This window comes from Larus michahellis, chromosome 2 (genome assembly GCF_964199755.1).
Source record: "Larus michahellis chromosome 2, bLarMic1.1, whole genome shotgun sequence".
NCBI lineage: Eukaryota > Metazoa > Chordata > Aves > Charadriiformes > Laridae > Larus > Larus michahellis.
In genome coordinates, this window is record NC_133897.1 from 71,958,548 (window position 1) to 71,972,369 (window position 13,822).

Consider the following 13,822-nt stretch of genomic DNA (forward strand, 5'->3'; position numbering starts at 1 on the left):
TTCGTAGGTATCTGTGTGGCTGTTTTTTTGACGAGGTGATGAAGTGGCATTTCAAGAACATCGTTGGTGAATGCTACAGAACTGCAATTGTACATACCCATCTGTGCCCTTTTACAGGCATCATTACAAACCAGGATTATACACATGCTTCCTGAGATTGGCCATCCAAGCAGGATAACCAAAAGAGAATACCTTGCTAATTTTCCTCTGCACACCTGCAATATTATGCCTACAAAATGAAACATGCAGCATCTTATTCAAAATACGTGTTGAAAACCAGGTCCTCTATTACAGTGAAAACTGACAGACTCTGGAAACGTTGCTAGCAATGTGCAGCTGGTGCAATCAACTGGAAAATTTTCTAGAAGCAGTACCGAAAATGCCATCATTTTTTTGCCCCTGTCTAAGCAGCATTAAAGTGTTTGCCTGACAAGCCTCTGATAAGGCTACGCAGCGTGTTGTTGCCACCTAGAGTCAGTTCATCAAAATAGAAATTCTGCATGTCTTTTTTCCTCTCCACTTAACAGCAAAAGGAATCCTCCGACATACCCAGACATCCGCCATCCTCACACTTAGCGTCAGTTTTTTCCCTAGAAAAAAAAACAAATGTGCATTTCCAGCAAGTTTACTACCTACACGTGAGTTTCTGGAGAATGCAAGGCAGCCTGTAGCTTTACTTTCATCAGGTTCTGCAGAGGGTGCACTTGCACCCATCAGTGATCTTGACCTAGTGATCTTGGCCTTTGATGGTGGAAGCACAGCTCTGGCCTCTTCAACGAAACCAACTAACTCGGGAGCGGCCAGTGCAAGCGGCGCAGTGCCAAGGCTGAGCGTGTGGCTGCTGGGGTGCTCTGCTGGTGGATAATCTGGATCTGGGGCCTCCACCCATCTCCCCTTCTCTTTATTCAAATCACGCGGTTCACATATCGCTGCTTTTGGTCACAGAGATTTGGATACGCAGCACACAGGGCCAGGAAGGAAATGAAGTGTGGAAATGAAAACTGGTGGAAAATAAAATCCCAGTGAAGATTCAACAACCAGTGTGGATTCACAACTCTTCCTTTGTGTAGATGGAGCATCCACTTCTATGCTGGGCAATAAAATACTTACTTCTGAAAGAAAATCAATTTATCCACTTCTATATTTTTTCACATTTTATACTGAGAGTAACTGAAAGCCAGAAACTGAACAGAATTTAGACTAAGATCCCAATATTGTTCTCACTGCTCTATCTCGCATCAATTTTTAATAAAAATTTAGAAATTATTTATACTCAGATATCATCTTGGGGAATCCTAGAGCAACGGCAACTAGTGAAATCTTCAGAAAAGAGAAAAAAATAATCTCTGTAATATTCATTCTGAACTGCAACCGTTCCTAAAGCGGAGAATAAAGGAGATTAGAGATACTTAGGCTCTTTTCACTGGCTGCCTGGGCCCTCTCAACTCCCATCTCTATGAGATAAAGAGCCCCAAACACGAGCTTTTGTTATGTATAACTGTTTGACCAGACATTTCATAAAGATAACTCCTTGATTCAAAACTTTAGAAAGGTAAAATATCAAGACAGATAAGTAACGAGGGTGAAGTGGTGGTTGAAAAAGTTAGGAAGTCATCTCAGGAGAAATTCAGATCTTCCAAACACGTGGGAAAAATATTACAGATCTGTATTCAGAAACTGTATATGAAAGGAGAAAACCAAGGGCTTCTGAAAAATATCAGTTCCATCAGTTTCTTCAGGCTGAATATGCTTTTCAGAGCAGATCTAGAATTCTGCTAGAAGAGATTTCCCTCTAGGATCACTTGTTTTTGACATTTATCATTCAGAGCCATCAAGAATAATTTATAATATAAACGTTCTGCTTCGGCTGTCAGTAGGAAATGTCTCAGTCTTCATGGCATATGTAGCTATGTACCAAAATGTCTGTGGTATTTTTATATTCATATAATTCTGCTTTTTCGCTGAGGGAAGTTGCCATTTTGGTTGGCCACTTTAGATAGTTAGGAGACAAATGCTCTGTTCCCTCCTAGAGACATGGCCAGGCTCCCTGTGACTTGTTATTCCCCACCTTCCTTTAAGAAAATCACTCAAACTGACCAGCTAACAGTTGCTCTCTTTTTGGATGAATAGCACTAAAAAGCTCTTCCTGAGAAAAAGTATTACTTTCTCCCTTCATCCCCCCCAAAACTGCCCAATCACTTTCTGAAAATGAAAATACTGGAGTTTTAGACTAAGATACATTTAGAGAATTATCTGTAAGTAGAGATCATCACAAACAGATGACACATCCACTGCTTGTTTGGGTGGCTTTGACATTTTGAACACTCATGCAACATTGATTTCTCTTCTGCTTTTGTAATACATAGTCTAAACTGTAATACCCGGAGGTATCAGAGGGTGAGGAGGGAACACAATGAGCTTTTCAGTAATTCCTCCTATCCATACACGGTGACAGATCACAGCTTTTATTTCACCAGCCTGGTTTTACTATGCTGCTTAGGGCCAGCATGGAGAGTTTTGAAGAGATGATTTTCCCTGACATAATTGGCACAACTCTCTGAGGTAACCGAGCCTCCCATGAAAGAAACAGAGTGCTTGTCCTGGGCACAAACACCATCATTTTAAAGCCAATGGCAGTGAGATTAGTTAAACGAGGTGCTTTACAATAAGAGTACAGTGACCCATAGATATGGCAAAGCCATTTCAGACTTTAACTGGAAAGAAGCTTAAGTCTTGCGAGAAACACTTCTCAGAAGTATTTCTTCTCAGAAGGGCAGAGAAACTTCTGAGAAACTTCTCAGGAGTGCAGAACTGTAGGCATGGCTGGTAGTGGAAACCACTCGAGTTGTAATTCTGCCATGAAAGCTGCCAGACCAATTTATTGGAAGACTTGGAATTTTCCAAATTAAATAGTGCTGTAGGTAGAAAATCAGATGCTATCCTCTGCAGGCCACCAAAGCAAAAAAATTCAAAAAGTATATTTCAGTAGTTTGGAAAAGTTTAAAGAAAAATAAATAAAAAATAATTTATTTACAGTCTACTTTATAAGCCTTCATTACCAAAATTGGGAAACCCTGGAGCAGTTTGTTGCTGGCTCACTTGCTGAGAAAGACTGACCTTTGGCTCAGGTGTGCTCTCTAGAGTGTGTTTAATCTGCCTCATAGGAAACATTCAAGCAGCATCTGTTCTTTTTCAAAAATATATGAACAAGTAAACCAAAGCTCAAATCAATATAATATGTAGATCTCATTACATTTTAAATAGTCCTGAGGAGAAATTGCTCACAAATGTTTATATCTAAAGCTTGAACTTCCCTGAGAAACAAATACTCACCTAAAGCTTTTGAGCTATTGAGAAGCTCAGCATCAGTAAGAGCAGCAACCTCCGCTCCTTCAAGTCTCAAGGTACAAGAAGGAAAAGGCCAACATGAGGACTGGACAGAGTGGAAGGGGGGCTTAATTTATAAAATGGGGAGAAGGAAGATGGTAAATGCAGCTTTAAAAGATCTGGAATCAAATGTGCAAAGCAAAACCTTTAATCTCTGAAAAATATTTATCCAATCCCACCTGCCGAGTCCTGACGTTGCAACCATTCCTTCCCAGAGAAGACCATCAATGCATGGAGTCTAAGCAATGGCCACTTCTTTCTGAACTCCTTTAGCTTCTCAGGCTGTTAGGGAGGCAGACTTGTGTAGAAATGAAACATTATCCTCATACTAGTAGCTATCCGGTGGATGTTAACACAATTTAAAAATCTATGTTGCTATAAACTTGAGTGCTTTCTAATACAATAATGCTTTGTGTCTGTCTCTGTCAACATCTGTACAACCAGCTAGCTGTTCCTAATAACTTTTGAATCCATCAGGCAATTTAAGCTAAGATTAATAGAGGAAGAGTGGTTTCAAAAATATTAAATTCCTACTAGTTTTGCAGGAATAAGTGACTAAGGAGGGGAAAAATAATGCATTAATGCTCCCCATGGAAGGGAACAGGTAGGAGCTCACCCTTTATTAAATGGTTGATTATCTAACTGAGCAAGAGCCATTAGTTGTGATTCTCATGGGACTACTTGCCATTTATTAGCAACTCCTCCTAGCATGCGCAGGGATCGCTGTAGTCAGAGCTAAACCAAATCTCCAAAAGCGGTGCAAAGCTGGCACCAAGTATAAGGCTGGCAGCGGTAATTTGTACTGTGGTTATCAGAGCACATGACCAAGGTAACAGTAATAAATCTTTATTACAGTGGATTAAGCTTAGTTTTGCAACTCATTTGCTGGAGCAAGTTTTTATCTGTAGTTCCTTAATGTGAGCAGAGATGATCAAAAGTGTTGGTCTTGGTCAATGACATTGTCAATGCGCTGAGGGCATCACCTTCCCCGCCTGTCCCTGCTCCAGCTGCCCTGGGGCTCCCCCTACACTGTCCAGATCCCAGGACCCCATTTCAACCCCCTGGGGCTGTAAATCCTTGCCCCAGTGATGCTGCAGCAGGGCTGGTCTCCAGCTCCCACAGCCCTGCCCTGCCTGGCCATGGGCCCATCGCCATCCCCATGGAGGTGCTGGATGCCTGGGGCTGGGGCTATGACTGCCTCTGCCCAGGCTACCCTGGCCAGGGTGGTGGGACGGGCCCCGGCTGCCAGGCCCTACCCTGTTACCCTGGGATTTCTCCCCAGCTCTCACTGCCCCCTGTTATAAAACTACCAGTGCTCTTCTCTGAATCATGTCAAGGGATTACCCCCTGCCTGTGCTACTCAGTCAGGCACTCGGCTCCCTAGAGGAAAGACAACCAAAGAACAAGCTTACAGGGCTTTTGTAAACCTTCTCCAATGCCTTCTGCAACCTAAGGCAACAAAGGCATTTCTGAAAAGCAGAGAGAATGAGGTCTAAAGACAAACAAATTGGCTAAAATAGTATCAAGGCTCTCCTGATGCTCTCTTGGCAACTCTTGGTGCTTGTCAGGTTTGACTGTGATGGCTCAGGAGCCTTCTGACCTCAGCAGGTCACCTATTCAACTAAACCTGGTAGAAATCAAGAAGGAGATCCCTTGGCCACCACAGTCCACATCCTAGTAAACTGAATTAGCCACAGTTGCCTCAGTTTATGTCAATATATCAGTCTGGTGCCTATGGTGTGGGCACACTGCTATTTCTGACAAGTCAGTGATGGGGCAATAATCCATGGCAATGGGTGGACAACTTGGGCCAGTAGCTTCTTAAAATCAGCTCAGCGTGAACCCCCAGAGCTTGAGAGCCAGGGCCCTAAGGGCATAGGTCAGTTTAGTATCTTCACATATTTGTCACTCCTTCCTCTTTTAAAAGGCCAACAAGTTGTCTCTGCCGTCTAGTTCCATTACATTTAGAAGAGTTATATTTGTCACAGCTCTAGCAAAAACTTTCTATTTTTCATTTCTCCATTTCTCACTGCTCGTCCTCCCACCATGCGTCACCTGTTTCCTCAGCCTCCCCCTCAAGAAACAGTGGTTCCCCTTTCCATCTCTTATGTGCATCAGCATGGTTACTAATTTTTTTGCTGATGACAGCTCGTAGGCAGAGCCCTGGGCTGAAGGAAAGAGGGAGGTTGTGGGAGATGAGGTCTGGGAGAGACTAGTATCCTACTGTTTTGAAGAAAGTGGTTCCCAGGAACTTTAGTGGAGCTCAGATGAGCATGCTCCCTTGTCTAGGTGTCCTGGTCCCTCATCTCCAGGCAGACTGGGCTCTATCCTAGGCTACCTCTCATGAAGCTGCTGTTCCAGTGGTGACTACACACCTGGTGCTTCACAGTCCTTGCTGGGTGTTGCTGCTCTTTGTTTTGCTCTTGCCTCCTGGGTCTTGTTGTCTTCCATGGGTGTGGAGCTCTCAGGTGGTAGGTCTTTGCTTTGAAAGCTAAAGGAGAATGAAGAACTGACTGTCAACGTACAGAAGAAATGTAAGCAAAAAGACTGAACATATTTCAACCCCAACAGTGCTTCTAGTATAAGGTCTCTTGTTTCCAAGTCTCCATTCCTGACTCCTGAGGAATGTCTGTTCAGGGCAGTTGAACTGAAACATTTGTAAAAAGTCCTTCCAATCTAAAGAAAGGAAGATCCAAAGTTTACCTGAGGGCAAAGCAATCTAACAGTATATAATTACCAATGGCCATTTCTTTCAGCTTCCCTTATACTGTGCTATTTGTTCTCATTTTCCCCTCTCTGGATGTGAGTTGCAAGAAGAAAGAAAGACCAGTCTCACAGCAGGATCACAGCAGATCCGAACAGGCAGCACTTGGGAGTACCTGGAGCCTGGTGATGTAAAAGGAGATCTGCCAGAGGGGGAGTTTGCTTATGATTAGGAGGGGTCTTCTGATGGACTCTATCTCCAGCTCCAGGCACAGATCCCTGAAGAACAAGCCATTCAGATTCCTAAATGAAGGAGACGGGCAAACTAAAGCAGCAGCTGGCTATTTAAATAGTGAGGGGGCAAGGAGTCCTCAGTTTTCCCCACTGAGCACTGTAAATCACTACCTGCTCAGTTCATGGGTAACAAACGTGTATCCAGTGCAATTAGCCCAACACCTTAGTCCTTGAGGCCATGACACCTGAACTAAAAGACTTCAGGGTAACAGACAAACACACTGACAGTTCCTTTAGGATTATCACTGAGCAGTCCTATCTCCAGGCTTGCATAGCTCACATGCTGCTAAGGTGGGAGAAGGCTTTGTGGCTGGACGTCTCATCCTGGGGAGGGCAGAAGGGATCTCACAGCTTGAGCCAACATATGCTTTTGCACTGAGATTACAGTTCAGATCCCAGTTTTAAGGAAGATACAGTGGTAGAGGGACACTGATGCTATATCAGGTGTACTTCCATGTGGTTTTGTGATACCAGAAAGCACTGCATGCTGATTAGACTGCTGGATGCAATATCTGCTTCCTGGATGGTGTGGATTATATGGACAGGTTCTTGGGGAAGGTTTGAGGGACGCTTTGGACACAGTGTATGGAACAATGACCTCAGGAAGGGAGGAGAGGGCTTCTGAAGGCAAAATGCATGCGGTCAGATGGTAAGCTGGAGGCCAGGAGCTCCGCTGCAGCTTCAGCTGGAATGCCTCCAATACCATGAGTAGAGCTGAGCTGGGAGAAACAGAGACAAATTCTCAATGAGTGGCTAGGAAATGCTTGAAGACAAAGGATTTGAACTTGTTAGAAAATGGGAAAACTTTCAGAATGTATGTAGTCAGATTCAGGTAAACTAAAACGAAATCAGTGATGGCAGTTTAAAAGGTGTCAGGAGATTTTTTTAAACTGAAGAAAGGGACAATCATGCTAAAACGTGATTTAAGATGGCACATATTCAGAGAGAGAAGTCAGGAAAACTTTATCCTGCAGTGAATAACAATAATTTGGTGAAACTTAAATAGAAAGAAGGAAGAATAATCAAACAAAAAGAATCCCATACGATACAGAAGAAAAAAAATAGATGTTTCTTTATGAGTGGTAGAAGATGGAGCATAAGATGGGGAAGCAAAAATGCCTGACTTTAAACAGGGATAGTCTCATAATACACCTAGCAGAAATGTGATGGGAAGAAGGCGATTGATCAGAAGCCTGATCAGAGTAGAAAGTATGAAAAAAAGACAGAGGAGGCAAAAGCAGTAGAGAAGTGGTAACGTATTAGAGAAAGCTTTGTGCCAAATCAAAGTAACAAGCTAATTGTATTTAAAAACAGCACAGAACCTGTACAGCCTGACATTCCTAGCCTAAGTCAGCAACGTGCCCTATCAGGGTTAGATCAAATGTCTGTATCTATTACATGCTGAGGGAGACCAGAGTTGCTGAGAGGGCCAGGAATGCAACAGTTACAGGAGATACCAATTTCCCACCTGCATATTGGGCAAATGTCACATCAGGGATTGATGCTGCAGAAAAAGAAAATCGTGTTGCTGCATGAAAGAGCCAACAAAGAAGAAGAAACTTTTATATAGACCTGAGCAACACACAGAACCTGGTTCAAAATGCCCCTGTTCAACGTTGTTGCCTAGGGAACAAAAGCCAAAAAAACCCCAACTACAATGGAATTACATAGGAACAAGGAACCTTGTTAGAAAGAAACTAAAATGGATGCCTGAAGGCTAAAATGTTTGCATGGTGACTATTTAAACACAACGTGTAGGAGTATATTTGCTCTAAGCCTCTGTGTATGGACAAAGACTTTGGAAAGACCAAAAAGAAAGCTGACATGGCTAACAGCAGGATAAAGGAATTTATTAGAAGCAGAAGACTTTCTTCAGAAAATAGAAGTTGTGTCCAAGAGTGGAAAATAGAAAGGATCATAAACTCTGGCAAGTTAAATGAAAACCACAACAAGGTCAACCATATAGAATCCCAGCAATAATTTCCAAAGACTTAAAGGTCCATCAGTAACGGCTCTGAAAGAAATTAAGGCACCATGGGACAAGAGAAAAAGTCTTCATGTGAATAACCTATTAAAAGAGGAGGATAAATGGCCAGCGTTCACATTTAAGGGAGGTCTCCAGTGGTGTCTGAGGGGGTTTTGTTCCTGGGCTCCTGCTGTTGAACCTATTTATAAATTAACTGGAAAAGGGGGCATATGGTGAGAAGACAATTTGGTGAAAGCACAAAGTTATTACACATAGTAGAGGCGAGTTGCATTAACTCTTTTCAGGCTGGAAAACATTCTGTTGAAGTGACAGTATATGCTTGCACTAATTTTATGCTCTTTGAAAGACCTGGGGAAAGCCGAATGATCACAGGGGACAACAAAGGAGAGAAGAGAGGAAGATCAAGGTCAAAGGGTCAGAAATGTACAGATAGGGAACCAGAGGGGGATGCAGGGCATGCCACCCTGAAGGCAACTGAAGAGCTAGTGGACAGTGTCCAGTGGTGCTGTGCTGGGAGACCCAAAAGGAAAAGGGAATGGATATAGGCCCCACAGTCACCCACACCGCGTCACAAGGTTGTTCCTCTTTCTGCTGCTGGGGATGGTGGGGGAAGTTGATCAGGAAGTCCCATGACTCAGTGGGACTTCAGATGGGGAAGGTATGTAAAAAAAACACCCCACAACAAGAGGTCTTGGAGGCACAAGGAGAGTGGCTGCAGCCTGGCACAGTGTGCATGGTTGGGTCCCCAGACGGTGCACAATGATCAGGGCACCTTGTGAGACCCGCTGCTAGCACAGGCTGCTCCCTGGGACCAGCTAGGAGTATAAGGTGACCTACTGGCAACCTTCATTCTCTTCCAATGTAGGAAGTCCCATAGCATACGTGTCTAGGGAGGATATACAGGCAAGAGAAAAGAGAGGTGAGCACCAGGAGGAGTAAGTATCTCTACAGCATGACTTGAGGGCACACCATCTGAACATTAGATCTCTGAGTGCCTGGCTGAGTGTGCCTGGCCGAGTGCCTGGCTGAGTGTGGTAAGGAGATGCTAGGTCCAAGAAGGAGCTCTGCAAGGTTGGGGCTATGTGGGGACTACTGTTGCAGAATTCAGTAGAGACAGTAGGCAATAATCTGTTCCTTACCTTCTGGAGAAGGCAGCAGGGATGACCCCACATGGAGGATGAACAATGGAGAGTCCACCGAAATCAGCAAACTGGGCTCCAAGATGTCCCTAGTCCTGGTGATGCCAGCGCCATCTAGCAAGCTGATGATAAAAGAGGAACCAGGGACCTGTTAAAAATTAGATTTCAATGTGCATCTCCAGCGGACACTGCAGTTTGAATGCAGCATCTTGGCTTGCTTGGCTACACGGTAGCTCACTGCCTGCTGTTGGAGACAAGATACTGGACTTAGATGGAGCTTTAGTACAGCCTTATTTCAATTCTTACAGTTGCATGTATAGACATGGAATATGTTCTTGTTCCTGTTTGCTTAAAGGCAATTCCTAAACTCCCAGGCCAACAGTTTCTAAAGAGGCTTCTGATTTTGGATACCTCCATTTCGAGTCTATATTTTGGGTCACATTTCAATGTCTACTTTGACAAACAGGGCTGGCACATCTGAAGCGGCTCACTCCAAAGTCCAGGCATTTCAGAGGAGTGGCCATTTGTGTATAATTTAGTGGGTGTTATTTATTGAGCTGGCAGCGGGAGACAGTCTGTAGCACAAAGCTCTGCGCCGCCCAGAAGGTCACAGTTCCAGTGTTTTGGTTTCTCAGTATTGCTGGATTGCCACTGTTTAAACAGCAAAGGCAGACCCTGACCCAACATCTGCCATGAAGGGGGAGAGAACTTTGTCCTTAAACTTGCCTAGCTCCGGTTTATGAGTAATCTACGTACCTCTCATTGGCTGCAATCTTGAAACTCTCAGTTGCTTTTAATTGTTGGTGTGGTGAGCATCAAGATCCTAGCATGACAGGAAAGTAAATGCTGTGACTGTGGCTCTGCTGGGCCCCTCAAAATACATGACTGCTCTGCATTTGTGGCTGTGGATTCTTCTGTCACTGTTCCTTCAACTGACAGTGCCACATTACAGAGTGTATTATTTTAAAAGCGGTTGTCTACTAAAACATAAAACAAAAGCCTTCCTGGTTTTCTCAGTTGAACTGAAGCACACAGGAGATCTTGCTATACAGGAGATTAATAATAATAACAATAAATAAACAACTCGCCCTTGCCAGTGTTTTCGCAATAGACATGAGGCACATGGATGGATCTTGTTCAGAGCAAGAACCTAAATGTAGTAGAGCAATGGATATTTAATAATCATATCCCAATACAGAAAAACCTGTGCCTTGCCAGAAATGCTAAATGCTGTTTTGACACCTCTGTCTTAACCTTTGATTCTTCATTGTGGAGAGCAATGTACTCCTTGTAGAGACCTAAGGTTTTATCTTTTTTTTTTTAAACTCTGTGCTTCCTGATGAAATAAGAAGGAATCTTACATATCTTTTGCAGCCACACACTGGAATAAAAAATAAGAAAAATCCAGTACCGAGTATCTGAGGGAGGCAGTACCTACCTGGTTCACGGAAAAAGGATATGATTCTGTGAACGGCATTCTCAAGGCTCTGTCAACACTGAAAAAATATACAGTCTTGACTTTTTAACCTTATCCCATGAATCCATCCCACATCCGTGTGCTTCTGGCCTCATTTCCCACAGAGAATGAAATTTCTGTGATCATGCCATCTGGCTGTCTATCAGCCAGTATGTTCTGAACCTGCTTTCTATCAAATTGACAGAGGGATTGGGGCTCAAAGAGAATTAAGTGCCTATGAAATTCATGAAAATCAGCAGCTGGGTCAAAGACGGAGATCCAAATGAGTGCCCTTGCTAAGGGAAAGGTAGGCAGAACGCAGCCGCTTTACATGCTGCTTGCTAATGTCAGTCATCACATGTGCGGCTCTGGACCCACCAGAGCAGATGGTGCTTCTTGCTCAGTGAGATCGAGGGCTTACAGTTGGTGTAGCAAGTGCTATGGGTGAGGAAAGGGGAGGAAGAGGCAATAGGACACACCTGTAGGAAAGCAGATTTCATTAGGTCCACAGAACAATGCATTTAACGATAAACTTATTCACATAGCTGTGCAGCTCCTGCGGTTCCTGAGGGCCCTGCAACGATGTGGATCTATTTCTCTCAGAGAAGGCTGTCAGGCAATCACTGCCTCCTCACTCACACACCCGAACCCATCCCGCTGAGCTCCCATTGCTTCCACTGCTCAGGACCGGCTTGAAACTCGAAGAGGCTTCCAGGGCTCTGGAGATAGCAGGCTTGCTCTTTGAAACCATACAAAGGGTATTAAAAGTTAGGACGGAAAGTACAGCCCAGTTCAAAGTTTCCCTAAAGAAAAAATCCCAACCAGGGAAAGTTTAGAAACCAAATGATTTCTCCTCACCCAGCAAAGGGAGTTTCAGTTTTTGTTTTTGATATCTTGCTCTCTTGCTTCACATACTGTGCTGTGGAACAGCAGCTGAGCTTGCAAATACTTCTGGAGGAAAACGGCTGTTTTGCTTGAAGCTATGCCTGTCCTAGAGGGAAAACCTGTGTGTTTTTAAGAGTCTTAATTCCTGTATTTTAATTCAGGGAGGGAGGATGTTGTTTAACATCACCTTGGCAAGCGTGTGTGGCATGTACATTTCCCAGATCAAACTGAAGCCTGACCCTTTATGGTTACTTCCAGTGCACTTCTGTGTGGGCAAACTTGTGACCTCAGCCTTAGGTGTTCAGACTACATCTGGCCAGGCCGTTTTGGGAAAGATTGCTGTGGGCTGACCCACAGCAGGGGCACCGTCTTACTGTGGTTTGCTCACTAGGGGTTTCCCCACAATGAAAGGCGAGGTAGAGAAGGTTTTAGCCTCTGGATTGGTTTATGAAGGGTAAATATGTAGCTTTGCAGGACTCACAGAAAGAGGCACTTGGGTGAAAGCCGAGTGCCCTTCTTGGAGGTGGGCTTGATGTGTGACTGACTCATGGGGGCAGGAGAGCCATCATTTTAGTGAAGAACAGATGTGAAATATATTAACTGGAGCCCTCTTCTCTCCAAGATTTCCTTCAGCAATCTCCCCCTCACTTCTGCCTTCTCAAGGACTCCATTATTTCACACAAGAGAAACAAGTGAGAGTTCAGGATTATCTCTCCCTCTAGAGCAATCCACTGGGGTCTACATTTTACTTGTACCAATCTTTGAAGTAATGGATTGAAGTCCTTGAAACCAGAAAACACAAAAAGAAAAATAAAGCTTAGAGCCTGTTGTATTTACTATGACGGTCAATGAAGATACAAGCAAAAAGCTTTAAGTATAAGTAGGCTATTTCAACAGCGAGGCCCCCAGCAAAATTGCTGTCTGACTTCCCTCACAGAACAGATTGGAGTTTCTGAAACTGCTACCCACCCACGGCGTTTACCCATCTGACTTGGACTTTTGCATGCTGAGGACTTCTCAAAACTGCCTTCTCCTCACAAGGCTTTGTAGACGTGATTTGGCTTTAGGATGCCTAGTCCGATGTGGCTTCCAGGAACCTGGTTTTCAAAAGGGGCTGAGCGTACGCTCTTCACCCATCAAAATTCGCTGAAGCCTCTCCTAAATGGCTTCTCTCCATCATGACCTCAGTAGCCTAAAGACCGCGGCCAGAACTGTTTTCCAAAAATAACATGTCAGCAACTTTCAGAGTTTCATGATTTGTAAATGCTTCTGTGATTGACCTCAGACTTCCTCAAAAATTCTCCAGGGGGAAACAGCTCTTACAGATCACAAGGAAAGGACCTTTTTTTTCTTCTTTTTTTTTTTTTTCTTTTTCAGATATCTAGAGGGGATGTCCAAATGATTCTTCTTCTGGGAGCTCCCTTGATTGTTTTTTCACAAGGAAATTTTCCAGATTATAATTAGGTAGAATTATGTCACTCTAGCTGCCCCTGCTTGTTTTGAAAATGCCAAAATACACTAAGAAGAGATGCTGCTTCTACATCATGAGTGCCTACATGGGGAGTTACACGTGTGACATTACAGAAATATAGCCTGTATTGCTCAGTCGTGCTGTAAATTCCTGCTTAGCCCTTAGACTCAAGCCACAGCGTCCTCGTGGCATTACGACCTGAGGGCTTAAATGTGGTTTCAGAAATGTCGCTTCACATGGCCGGCCTTTGCACAGACACTGTTCTGTTAGAGCTCCAGAGAGAAGGTTGAGAGGGGATTTTGGGAGGCTGACAAACCCTTTCCCCTGCTGTTCTGTCACTCAAGAGAGAATTTCTTTCAGAGATGATTTTGATGCCCTTCACACTGATCCACAATGCCCCGCTACCAACCTTTTTTCTGTTCAGATCAACACAGAGGGGGGAAAAAAAAAAAGAAAAAAAGGGACGTGAGTTCCTACCAATGCAGGCGGTTGCAGAAATG